This window comes from Entelurus aequoreus, linkage group LG05 (assembly GCF_033978785.1).
Source record: "Entelurus aequoreus isolate RoL-2023_Sb linkage group LG05, RoL_Eaeq_v1.1, whole genome shotgun sequence".
Lineage (NCBI taxonomy): Eukaryota > Metazoa > Chordata > Actinopteri > Syngnathiformes > Syngnathidae > Entelurus > Entelurus aequoreus.
Genome location: NC_084735.1, coordinates 41,217,795 through 41,231,234, shown reverse-complemented (window position 1 = coordinate 41,231,234; position 13,440 = coordinate 41,217,795). Strand labels below are relative to the sequence as shown.

General features: G+C 39.6%; 1 protein-coding gene across 1 annotated transcript in view; it reads right to left on the bottom strand.

The window, feature by feature from the left end:
* Positions 1-12,769, bottom strand: part of nlgn2b (neuroligin 2b) — a 312,849-nt gene extending 300,080 nt beyond the window's left edge. The window contains exon 1 of the mRNA XM_062048113.1: positions 12,648-12,769. The gene's annotated coding sequence lies outside the window, so the exon portion shown is untranslated. The remainder of the gene's footprint in view (positions 1-12,647) is intronic.
* Positions 12,770-13,440: the final 671 nt, after the last annotated feature.

Here is a 13,440-nt window from a genome sequence, read left to right as displayed (position 1 = left end):
AATTGAAAAATTCCATTAAACTACACAGTAATGCAGCATCAGAGAGGAGATAAAGGACCCATTTCATCTACGACCAAATCTATGATATGTGCCTTGTTTTTAAAATTCATGGCCTACTTCAATCCATAGACAAAGTCAGCATTGCAAAGGAAGGGTGGTGATGACAATTTCAAGTACTTGTCAAGTTGCTTGAGCAGTTTGTTTTGTACTTTTAAATATTACTTTAAGTCGTCGTGGGAATGGGAACAAACTCTGACATCTGTTCTCTCATCTGTGTAAATAATCACAGTTAGTCAATCAATAATATAAGAGAGCTCGGAATGTGTTTTGTGCACACGCAACACACTTCCCACCTAAATAAACATTATTCACTATACTTTCATACTGGGGTTTTCAGTGGGGATTTAACCAATGCCAATCCACTTCTTAATACGACCACTATAGGGATGTAGTGATAAACAGTATTAATGATAACCACAGTTAAACTCCAAACGGTTAGTAATACAGTCCATCCATCCATTTTCTACCGCTTGTCCCTCTCAGGGTCACGGTGGCTGGAGACAAGTCGCCACCTTATCGCAGGGCCAACACTGATAGACATTCACACTCACATTCACACAATAGGGCCAATTTTTAGTGTTGCCAATCAACCTATCCCCAGGTGCATGTCTTTGGAGGTGGGAGGAAGCCGGAGTAACCGGAGGGACCCCACGCAGTCACGGGGGGAACATGCAAACTCCACACAGAAAGACGCAGAGTCCGGGGAGCAAACCCAGAACCTTCTTATTGTGCGGCACCAGCACTAACCCCTGTTCCACCGCGCTGCACTAGTTATATCGTAAATCATTAAATTATTGCAAAATCGTGACCGATAAGTGCACTTTGATAAACTCACAAACTGACTGGCGGCAGCTCGCTAACTTAAATGCCAACATGAAAACAAGAGACATCAATGTCTTTCCCAATTAAGAAACAACATACCCCAATCCAAAAAGGTATAAACCCATTTCTGTCTGAGCAACTTATCTAGTCAATTGTGTACATTCAACCTACAAGCTGTTCTTTCTTATAGCAGAATGATCATGCTATACTTAGAATATGAGGTGGAGATGTTTTTACGGTGCGTTCAAAGACTGCTGAACAAAGTAGGATGCCATGACGCCCCCAAGAAATAATAAAATAATAATAAGAAAAATAGATTTTAATTTGTTAAGCACTTTTTATTTACTTAAATACATCTTAAAGTGCTGCAGTACAAACCAATATTCAAAACAATAAAAGCTTAGCTATTAAGAGAGATGATATATTAAGAATAAAATACTTTCAGTGAAGCATAAGAAACACAAAATAGTGGGTTTTGTAACAGTGTGTCTATTTATTTTAGTTATTTAAAAACTTGGTCAAAACATTTTGGTGTGTGCATAAATACTTTTTGAGCACATTCAACAATACCACTGTAATAATGATAACCGTGTTAAAAAAAAAATTCATATTGTTACATCCCTAGACCATTATCACGTCACATTTATATGAACCATCAATAATATACATCAAATCAAAATAAGAAAGTGTTATTACAGCGAGAGGAGTATTGCGTATTAGAGATGACTACGAAACCCAGTTAATATTTTATCCTTGAATACATCGTCTTCAAACGACTCTATATCTCTACACCACATCTTTCGACAACATCATCTGGAGCAGTTGAGAATCAATATTTTGACGTCATGCCAAGACATAAGGATGATGAGGAGGTGGTTCATCAAAAATCATTTACTGTCGGCCTTAACCATGCCAAAACCACATTAACAGCAGAACTAGCTGATTTTTCAGCAAATCAACCAATAAAATGGCAGACAAAAGATGTTACTATGCCATGCCAGCAGACCCTGTAAGGCAATTGAAAAATGACCGGTTAAAGAAACATCCCCGTTGCTATTATAGTTTAAATGGCATCCGAGTGCACTCCTAATTCTGCAGGCCCTGGGAAGAGTACTTTGACTCAATGGACAAAACTACTAACATACTGGAAGCAGGGTGAAATATGTGGCCATAGAATAGTTTGAAATTAAGATTATAGACTCAGTGTTTCCCACACATTCATTTATTTGTGGCGGCCCGCCACGAAAGAATTACGTCCGCCACAAATATTTTTTTTTATTTTTTTTTTGGTCCTGTCCAGCTTCTCAGGCAAATCATATAGTTGATGTAGATGCCCATATAGGCTGTTCAGATTTACTTTACAAAAGAGAAGTGTAGGATACTTCTCTTGTTGCCTTATTTGTATTTGACCACTACTGTTTTCTGTTTATTTGTTACTGACTGTGGCAGGACACCTCTGCCTCTGTTTCACTTTATGTTGCTGGTAAATAATATGGTTGTAGTAGTAGGCTAAAGTTAAATTATTTAGTATGCACTAATTAAAGGGGCAGAGCTTTAAGAGACATTTTAGCTTTTATATTTTATAAGATATATTTTTTGGAAGAACCACAATTAATAAATATATTTCAGTGAATAACTTATTGTTCAAATCTGTATATAAATATGTACATAAAGTGTTGTAATTATATTGTAAAATGGATGGATGGATGGATGGATGGATGGATGGATGTTTAAAACAAAACTGTTATTATGAATTAGTAAGTATACATTTTTTGAGCCTTTTTAGAGAAAATCATATCATTGTAGTAAATTATGCAAATTACTCGATGATGTCATGGTGACCACGCCCATAGCCACGCCCATAGCCACGCCCCCACCGCCACAGGTATCTTGGCAGTTTATGGGAAACACTGAGACTGTTGGGAATAAAATAATAGAATTTCATACAACAAATGCAGAGGACAAATTTTGCCACATCTAGTGCGTGTGTGACAATCATTGGTACTTTAATCTTTAATCTTTAAAAAATACGAACGTTTAAATTGTAAACACAGGTCAGTGCTTCTTTTGATAATTTTTAGGCTTACTGACCCTGACCGATTGTCCATCTGTGTTTGTTTTCTTCCTTTTTCACTTTCAATCAGGGTGCAGGAGTGTTGACTCTGTGCATTGCTCACAGCATCCGAGTGTGTTTATTAAATAACAGGATTTAATGGATGGAGTGAATACTCTTGTCAGTCATCCACAAACCACAATCTTTGTTTTGATGGGCGGAGGCGAGACCGCCAGGTTACACACATGCGCAGAGTGAGCCTCGCTAGTCGCTAGTGAGAAACAGTGCAAAGTAACAACTATTATGAGGAATAAAGATGATTGCAAAGCCAAATGTGCCTGTGTGTGAATATTTCAGCTTTAAACCGAACAAAAAAGATAAGTCCATTAACACGGACAAAGGAGCCAGTATGTTGAATTAGTTGGAGTGCGATGGTAACAAAACAAAAAACAAAAAAAAACAACAATTGACCCAGTTTCAATATATGCAATTTTTGCTAACAGACATTTAGAGTCGACTTTATTTTTATTGTTTGTTTATTTAGGATAATTAAAAGTTATTGATCTTTCAATTATAAAGATAAAGAATAATAACAAATCAAATCGTATTGGAGTTTGAAAGGGTTACATGTTGTCGGGATCCCTCATGACAATATGGACTCATGTTTATTATGTTCCTGTGGTTGATGTTATTTCCATTACAGCGCTCTTGTTTTTTTGGTTTCAATTACTGTGTGCTTCCATTTCCTTCCACTTCACCTCTGGCCTGAGCGCTGCCTCTCGCACCCGTCCCTGTTTGGCAATTAGGACATACCTGTCCCTGGTTGCCAATCAGGTTGCTTCGTACCCTGTATTTACACTGGAGGTGTAACGGATGCCAAATGGAGCCGCCACAGTGGCGTACTGCTTCCGTTTCCATTCTAATCAATGTGTCAGTTTCCACCCATGCGAACGACGCCGCACGGTGCCGTAACTCGTCCCTGCGCCAAATCTATGCAGCGCTTCTATTTTTGCCGGTCGCCGCGACGCGGGGCATGAATTTAGCTAAAATATCCCTGTGTCGGACAGGAAGTCATGCACAAACACAAAATATATTATCCTGTTTACTTTCAAAATGAAATAATTCCTGTTCAAAGCGGATGAACAGGATCGTATTTTACACTTTGAAAAGTCCTGATGAGCGAGGACGGACGTGAAGTCAACTTGTCAAAGGTTTTCAGACAAAATGTTACATAGTTGACACATGGATGAGGACATGCTGATTCTGGAGGTCCAAAATCAAAGAATCATATTACAGGCATATCCTGGACAGCTATTTGGGGACCTGTGTCAAATACTAGCAGGTAAGCAGGGTAGTAGAGAGTGAGATTTTAATGAGAGGTGTGTGTGTGTGTGTGTGTGTGTGTGTGTGTGTGTGTGTGTGTGTGTGTGTGTGTGTGTGTGTGTGTGTGTGTGTGTGTGTGTGTGTGTGTGTGTGTGTGTGTGTGTGTGTGTGTGTGTGTGTGTGTGTGTGTGTGTGTGCACGTGCAAAGCTCAACAGGCATATTGTTACTGTTGTGTTGTTGCTTGCTGCAAATAAAGAAAAGATAATGTTGTCGTTCTGTAAGGCAAAACTGTAATCTTTTCCACGAGTCAAGTCGAGTCAGTGTCGTCACAGACATTCGCCCGCCTGTTGGTATTAATGGACAGCAAAGCTCGAGACGTTCCGCGGTTTTGCCGTTCAGCAGCCGTTACATATCTTGAATGACAGGACCAAGTTTATTTGCTTCTATTTGTCTCGTAGAACGTAATAAACTGGCGGACACGTTCCGCTCTGGCACCATTCTGCAGCTGTTATGCATCCAGTCGAAATCCAAGGTTATGCCTCCCCTGTTCTTTTGGACAGGTATAAATCATCAATGTTTGTTGCTACCACAATTGTTGATCTTTTTGTGCACTTCCTAGCTGCAGAAGTTCCAATTTTCACCTAATAAATTATCATTGTACATGCACACTGTTTCCTGTCTCTGCATTCTGAGATCACGCCAACAACGCCAAACGAGTTCCTGACAGAAACTCGGTAAAACAAGAGGACTGTAACCAAAAAACCAACCACGGAAAAAATAATCAGAAGTCCAAACTCGGGTTGCGCGACATAGACAAAATACAATATAAATGTTGTAAATTTGGCCAACAATAGAGTTTTTAATACTAGCATAATACCGTGAAAATTAATGTTGATGACACATTCCAGCTGTGTTCCGCAAATCTGACAGCAACACGCGAACAACCACATCCTCAACGCAATGTAGCGTTCTCGCTAGCGGCAAATATCATCCTTGGAGGACAGCGAATATCTAAACATTATACACTGCACACTGCAGGAGGATATAAATAAGCCATACTAACCGCCAGGGATCTACCGTTCAGTATTAATGATAACCACTGTAAAACTCCCGACGGTTCGTATCAAAGTATAATTATCGAATACTGTGATTGATGACTCACTTTCATACACTCATTGGACTGACTGGCGTCAGCTCACTATCTTAGATGCTAACATGAAAACAAAAGACATTAATGTCTTTCCCATTAAGAAACATCATACCACAGTCTAAACTCGTATAAACACATTACTGACTAAGCAACTGAGCTACTGTATTTAATTGTACACTGTACCTACAAGCTGTGCTCTCTTAAACATAGAAATATTTCTATACACAAATGTAATGTTTTATCAGTCATGAAAGTACACTTTGTCTCTATTTATGTGTTACTTTTATCAAATAAAAATATTTTCAAATATCTCATTGTGTGTATAAGTACTTTTTAAACACAGTTATATTACCACAAGGCTCTAATATCAGCCCTCTTCTTGTCTCCATGTATATAAACGACCTGCCATCTGTATGTGAGGATGTAAATATCCAGATGTATGCAGATGACACGGTTATTTATACTTGGGGAAAGGACATTGAAACGGTTGCCAGAAAACTTACAACAGCCATGGAGAAGGTGGCAAGATGGCTACATGACTCTTGTCTTACAATAAACATTAAGAAAACGGCAACAATGTATTTTGTAAACAAATATAAAATGTCATCCTTTCCAAATATAACGGTTAATAAGGAAATAATACAAAATGTTAGTGAATATCGTTACCTGGGTGTCATTTTAGAGCCAACATTTGGCTTTAAAAAACATATCAAACAAATGTCCCAGAGTCTTAAATACAACATAAAAACGTTCAAATGTATCAGGAATTCATTAACACTGGAGGCAGCTCAAACTTATTTTAATGCAATGATTATGTTTCGTTTTTATTATTGTATAACATGTTGGTCGCAGGCAAGCAAAATGACACTGGCATTGAAAACTTTGCACAAACAATGGCTCAAAATCCTTGACCGAAAACCACAACACCACCATCACTGTTTAGTTCTCCAAAAATATAGATTGTTAAATTTAGCTAACATTCAAAGATTAGCATCAATATGAATGGCCCATCGAATCCTAAATAACACTGCACCAGCGCCACTTAAGCACTTTGTCCAGTTTACATCTGCTGTGACAACTAGAAACACACGAGCCTCCACCAGGGGGCAGTGTAACGTACCCAGATGTAAAACCTCTTTTGCACAATCAGCCTTTTCATATAAAGCCATAAAGGAATGGAACGATCTCACAACAAACTTGAAAAGTCTAACAGATTACTCTTCATTCCCAATTGAAGTTAAAATGTGGCTTTGGAACAATCAAAGCTGCTCCCACGGTCACTAAGGTGGGCATTATGTTTGACACATCAACTTAATGTGTATTATATTTATCCATGAGAGCATTTTTGTTGTAAATTGTGAGGTGTGTCTGTTAAAATCATGGTTGTTTTTACAAATGATGACAGATGTGAACAAAAGCATGTATTGTCTTTGTGTGATGATGTAAATTAGGTGTGGTTGTATTGTATATTAAAGGCCTACTGAAACCCACTACTACCGACCACGCAGTCTGATAGTTTATATATCAATGATGAAATCTTAACATTATAACACATGCCAATTATAAAGTGACATTTTAAATTTGCCGCTAAACTTCCGGTTCGAAACGCCTCTGAGGATGACGTATGCGCGTGACGTAGACCGGCGAACACGGGTATGCCTTCCACATTGAAGCCAATACGAAAAAGCTCTGTTTTCATTTCATAATTCCACAGTATTCTGGACATCTGTGTTCGTGAATCTGTTGCAATCATGTTCATTGCATTATGGAGAAGGAAGCTGAGCAAGCAAAGAAGAAAGTTGTCGGTGCGAAATGGACGTATTTTTCGAACGTAGTCAGCAACAACAGTACACAGCCGGCGCTTTTTTGTTTACATTCCCGAAAGATGCAGTCAAGATGGAAGAACTCAGATAACAGAGACTCTAACCAGGAGGACTTTTGACTTCGATACACAGACGCCTGTAGAGAACTGGGACAACACAGACTCTTACCAGGATTACTTTGATTTGGATGACAAAGACGCAGACGTGCTACTGTGAGTATGCAGCTTTGGCTTCTAAACATTTCATCGCTTGACCGTATGTGCGCAACTTTTTTTTGCGTATGTACGTAACTTTTTTAAAATATATAAGCTTTATGAACCTTGGGTTAGGTGAACGGTCTTTTGGGCTGAGTGATTGTGTGTGTTGATCAGGTGTTTGAATTGTATTGGCGTGTTCTATGGAGCTAGGAGCTAGCATAGGAGCTAGGAGCTAGCATAACAAACACGCAGGTGTTTTTATGCAGGATTAATTTGTGGCATATTAAATATAAGCCTGGTTGTGTTGTGGCTAATAGAGTATATATATGTCTTGTGTTTATTTACTGTTGTAGTCATTCCCAGCTGAATATCAGGTACCGTGAGTATGCAGCCTTGGCTGCTAAACATTAGATAGCTTGACCGTATGTGCGCGTCACGTACGTAACTTTTTAAAAATATATAAGCTTTATGAACCTTGGGTTAGGTGAACGGTCTTTTGGGCTGAGTGATTGTGTGTGTTGATCAGGTGTTTGAATTGTATTGGCGTGTTCTATGGAGCTAGGAGCTAGCAGAGGAGCTAGGAGCTAGCGTAACAAACACGCAGGTGTTTTTATGCAGGATTAATTTGTGGCATATTAAATATAAACCTGGTTGTGTTGTGGCTAATAGAGTATATATATGTCTTGTGTTTATTTACTGTTGTAGTCATTCCCAGCTGAATATCAGGTCACCCCCGGCTCTCACAGCATCTTCCCTATCTGAATAGCTTCAACTCCCCACTAGTCCTTCACTTGCACTTTACTCATCCACAAATCTTTCATCCTCGCTCAAATTAATGGGGAAATTGTCGCTTTCTCGGTCCGAATCTCTCTCACTTCATGCGGCCATCATTGTAAACAATAGGGAACTTTGCGTATATGTTCAACTGACTACGTCACGCTACTTCCGGTAGGGGCAAGCCTTTTTTTTATCAGATACCAAAAGTTGCAATCTTTATCGTCGTTGTTCTATACTAAATCCTTTCAGCAAAAATATGGCAATATCGCGAAATTATCAAGTATGACACATAGAATAGATCTGCTATCCCCGTTTAAATAAAAAAAAATCATTTCAGTAGGCCTTTAAGTATGTGTCCATGAAGAGCATTTTTAACGTTTCTTAATTTGATTACATGCTATAGTATGATTTTATTGTCATAATTGTATAGCATGATTTTTGTATCCCTTTAATTTAGGTAGCCAGGGACTGCAGATGGAAATTAGCTATTTAGCTATAATCTGGTACAGAACATATCTGTCTTTGAGCTTAATGTTTCTGTGCATTGTCCCTTCAAATAAAGACTAAACTAAACCGCAATAATAATGATAACCGTGATAATTTTGGGCACAATAACCATGATGTGAATTTTTCATATTGTTATATCTCCTAGCTAGAGCTACAGCTCTTCAATGTAAACAAAGGTGCATGAATCGATAAAAGTATCGACAGTAACGATACCAAATAGTATGTAGTATGGTTGGATCTATATTATTATAATCAAAAAGTATTTGGGCGTTTTTGTTATTGTTTTCAAACTCGGGAAATTAGTAATAAGTAATGGCTTATTACATTTTAACAGAAGTGTAGACTGTAGGTAGAACCATGTTACAACAGAAAGTAACCAGCTATGAGCAGTAAATTAACAAGAAGATGAATAATAGTTTTCATAAAATAATACATCTGGGAATTATGCTATGTTACCGCTTATGTCAGCAGCTAAACTAGGATCCTTTGTAACTCATCCCTAGTCCAAACTGTCAAGAAGGATTGTGACACTCGCATCATGATTATTATATATTATGATTACATTATTGCCTAATTTGGTGTCGAAATAATGTTGAAAATTATATTGTTTATCTGCAATAATTTGTGCGACAATAATACATATTCATCAGCCAAGATCTACTTAAGCAGCCTACTTCTATTGAATTCTATGTTGTCTATTTTTTCATTGCTATTTAAATCTAAAAAGGCACAAATGACTGTGGTAACCACAATATCAGCTTAATTGGCTTTAACGCTCAGGGGATAGAAGAAGATTGATTTAAAAACAATGTTGCTAATTATATATCATGGACTTATTTTTAGTCATTATATTCCAGTGTTTCTTAGCCACATGTGCTCTAGGCCCATTGTTGGGTCCAGACCACCCCCCAAAAATATCTTCTTTTCAGCTGAGGTCCAAAGGCCGCAGCAGTACTCAATTGTAATAAACTTTTCCACCACGTGTGGCAGTAATGACAATAGGAAACAAACTGGAGGTAAATTCATAGAGAAGTTTCCATCCATCCATCCATTTTCTACCGCTTGTCCCTTTTGGGGTCGCGGTGGGTGCTGGAGCCTATCCCAGCTGCATTCGGGCGGAAGGTGGGGTACACCCTGGACAAGTCGCCACCTCATCGAAGGGCCAACACAGATAGACAACGTGCACACTCACATTCACACACTAGGGCTAATTAAGTGTTGCCTATCAACCTATCCCCATTCTGGAGGCTAATCTTTCCTTTTATAAAATGGCAACCAAGGTCATCAAAAAGGTCAACCAACGAGCGAGATTTCTCTACAGAATCTCCTCTCTGGTCAACAAAAGCACCATGAGGATTCTGGCGGGAACTCTCGTTCAACCCTTTTTCGATTACGCATGCCCCTCCTGGTACACTAGCACCTCCAAAACCCTCAAATCTAAACTCCAAACATCCCAGAACAAGCTGGTCAGGTTACTTCTAGACCTCCACCCCAGATCACACCTCACTCCTACCCACTTCTCCAAAGTGGGCTGGCTCAGGGTGGAGGACAGAGTAAAACAACTTGCACTGAGCCTAGTCTATAAAATCCACTACACCTCCCTGATACCTAAGTACATGTCAAACTAATTCCTTAACGTAAATGACCGCCATAACCACAACACCAGGGGGAGCTCCACTAACCACGTTAAACCCAGATTCCGAACTAACAAAGGTCTCTTTCTATGCCACATCAATGTGGAATGCGCTCCCAACAGGTATAAAAGAAAGGGCATCTCTATCCTCCTTCAAAACCGCAATAAAAGTTCACCTCCAGGCAGCTACAACCCTAAACTAACACCCTCCCCGGATTGTTAATAATCAAATGTAAACAATCAAATGCCTTCTGATCTCTCTCTCTCTCTCTATGCCCACTACTTGATGCCCATATCCTACCAAGTCAGACCTACACTGTTCCAATATCCATTTCTCTGTTCTCATTGTTGATGACTGATGATAAATGATAACAAGACTGCTTTCTCCTTCTGTTTAATGAGGATACAACTCATCTTACCTGCTCCCCGTTCTCCTGGTTCCTGCATCTTGGGGTCACTAAAACTGCAGCCATGCGAGTTCCTAACACAATTTTCAGTTCCATGGAAAAAATAACAACCAAACCTAACCCCCCCGTACCCCCCCCCCCCTCCCCCCTCCACACCCCAGGTTGTAAATAATGTAAATAATTCAATGTGATTATCTTGTGAGATGACTGTAGTATGATGATAGTATATATTGATAGTATATATCTGTATCATGAATCAATTTAAGTGGACCCCGACTTAAACAAGTTGAAAAACTTATTCGGGGGTTACCATTCAGTGGTCAATTGTACGGAATATGTACTTCACTGTGCAACCTACTAATAAAAGTCTCAATCAATCAAACAATCTTAAGCGCAAAAATTATGACAAAATTGTTGAAGCTGTATTTTCCTTTGCAATTTAATTTTAATGACAGTTTATTTAATAAACATATATATATATATAAATGATAATAAATGATAAATGGGTTATACTTGTATAGCGCTTTTCTACCTATATATATATATATATATATATATATATATAATTTGTTAATTTCGTTAGAATTGTATTTATTTTAGCACTGTGTAATTGTACGTAAATGTATTTTTCATCAGTTTTTATGGGTCACTTTTTGTAATTTTTGTAATTAGCCTGACCTAAGCCTTGATGATACTTTTTTGTGATTAACACATGATTTTATATAGTTTGACAAGATTTATCCTGTCACATTGTATGTGGGCTCTGTACCCAGGATGTCGTTGTGGCTTGTACAGCCCTTTGAGACACTTGTGATTTAGGGCTATATAAATAAACATTGATTGATTGATTGATTGACATTGTAAGTATAGTTAGGTTTAATTATTGAATACGATAAAAATCAAGAGTAAGTGTTAAATGATATTAATCGTTTGAGTGGGCTAAAACGGTTAAGAACCCCTGATTTTTTTCCATGGAACTGAAAAATGTGTTAGGAACTCGCATGGCTGCAGTTTTAGTGACCCCAAGATGCAGGAACCAGGAGAACGGGGAGCAGGTAAGATGAGTTGTATCCTCATTAAACAGAAGGAGAAAGCAGTCTTGCATGTAACAGTTACCAACATAAGTCAATCCTCGCTCGAGACAGGCATAAATACAAACATGCTGATTACAGCAGGTGAGGGGGAAAAAACCAGCGCTCAACGGGACAAGCAGGAAATGGGAACAAAATAAGAGCACTGCATGGGAAGTAAATACAAAATTTTAAAAAAGCACAAACAGAAATGAAGTGACAGATCGTCACAAAATGAGGTTGACACGGTATAATGCTCTTTAAGAAGGCAATCTATTACCCAACTGATAAAAGAGACGACTTTTCCCCAAAATATCCTTCTTCTCATCCTGACCTGTCAGAACAGAGGTCTTGTTGTCTGCCATTAACCAAGCTAACTGAATATTAATGCCTCTCCCGGATCATTAGTGTGTGTGCATTTAATTCCCTGTCTGCATCTTGACACTGGCTTTGTGTGTCCGTGTCAATGTGTGTGCTGTCCACGGAAGAAGACATAATCACCACCAAGTGACAGATTCTAGCGTCGATACGATAATGATAGCTGCACGTGCTGCACGATCCAACATGGACGTCATTAGTGGAGTTGGCGTCACTTTATCAACAGGCAAAAGGCCGAGCTGAGGCTCCCGAAAGGGGAGGGAAAAGACGAGCCTTGCGGTAGAAGATGTGCTATGTGGCAACAAAGTGACGGGATCCCCCAATAGTGCGTCAAGATGGACAGCGTGCGCAATGTGCTAAGTCACCAGCAGAGCGCTGCGAATTGCGCACAAATGAAGATGACAACACGGTCCGCGAACGTCTCACCGGGAGGCAACATGTCTTACCTTTAGAACGGCCAAGCTCCGAACCGCTTGTATCCTCCGGTGTGCAACTAGGCCATCGCTTTAGCGCGGAGGTGATTATGTCTCAGGAGGCTCACCTTCCCCGGGTTCCGTCCGGCTTCGTCGTCGTCCCCCCCACCCCCCGTACCTCCCCCAAAAATCTTCGTCCTCTCCCCCTGCTCTTCCTCCTCTCATCCCCTACTGCTTTGAAGATGTGACACTTTTTTTTTTTTTTGTACAATGACAAAAACGAAAACAAAAACAAAAAATGTACAAACGGACAAGCTAATGCGATAGCGTCAAAATTGCGCGCTGTTTGCAGCCTACGCAAGGTTGTGTCTGTCCTCCGTGGCCCGGTTGTCAATGCTGATCATGGTCCCAAATATCTGCTCCGTGCACCGGACCGACAGGGCCCTCAAAAAAGTCACATCAGTTTGGCTTCATATGTGAAATAGACACCCCGCAAAAAAATCTCCTTTTTTTACGCGCTTGCGCTCTCCCGCTCTTTGCCTCTCTCTCTCTCTCTCTCTCTCTCTCTCTCTCTCTCTCTCTCTCTCTCTCTCTCTCTCTCTCTCTCTCTCTCTCTCTCTCTCTCTCTCTCCCCCCGTCTCACGCGGTACCGAATGCTGAAAAACGCAGCATCGGTCTGACAAACAGTGCCGGGATGTTCGTGGCTTTGCGATGCAAGAATTAATGCACATTTAAAGATGCAGTGATTGTTATGCTGCATCGAGGAAGCAGGCAATCATCAGTGATGCTCGCTCTCTCTCTCTCTCTCTCTCTCTCTCACGTAGGA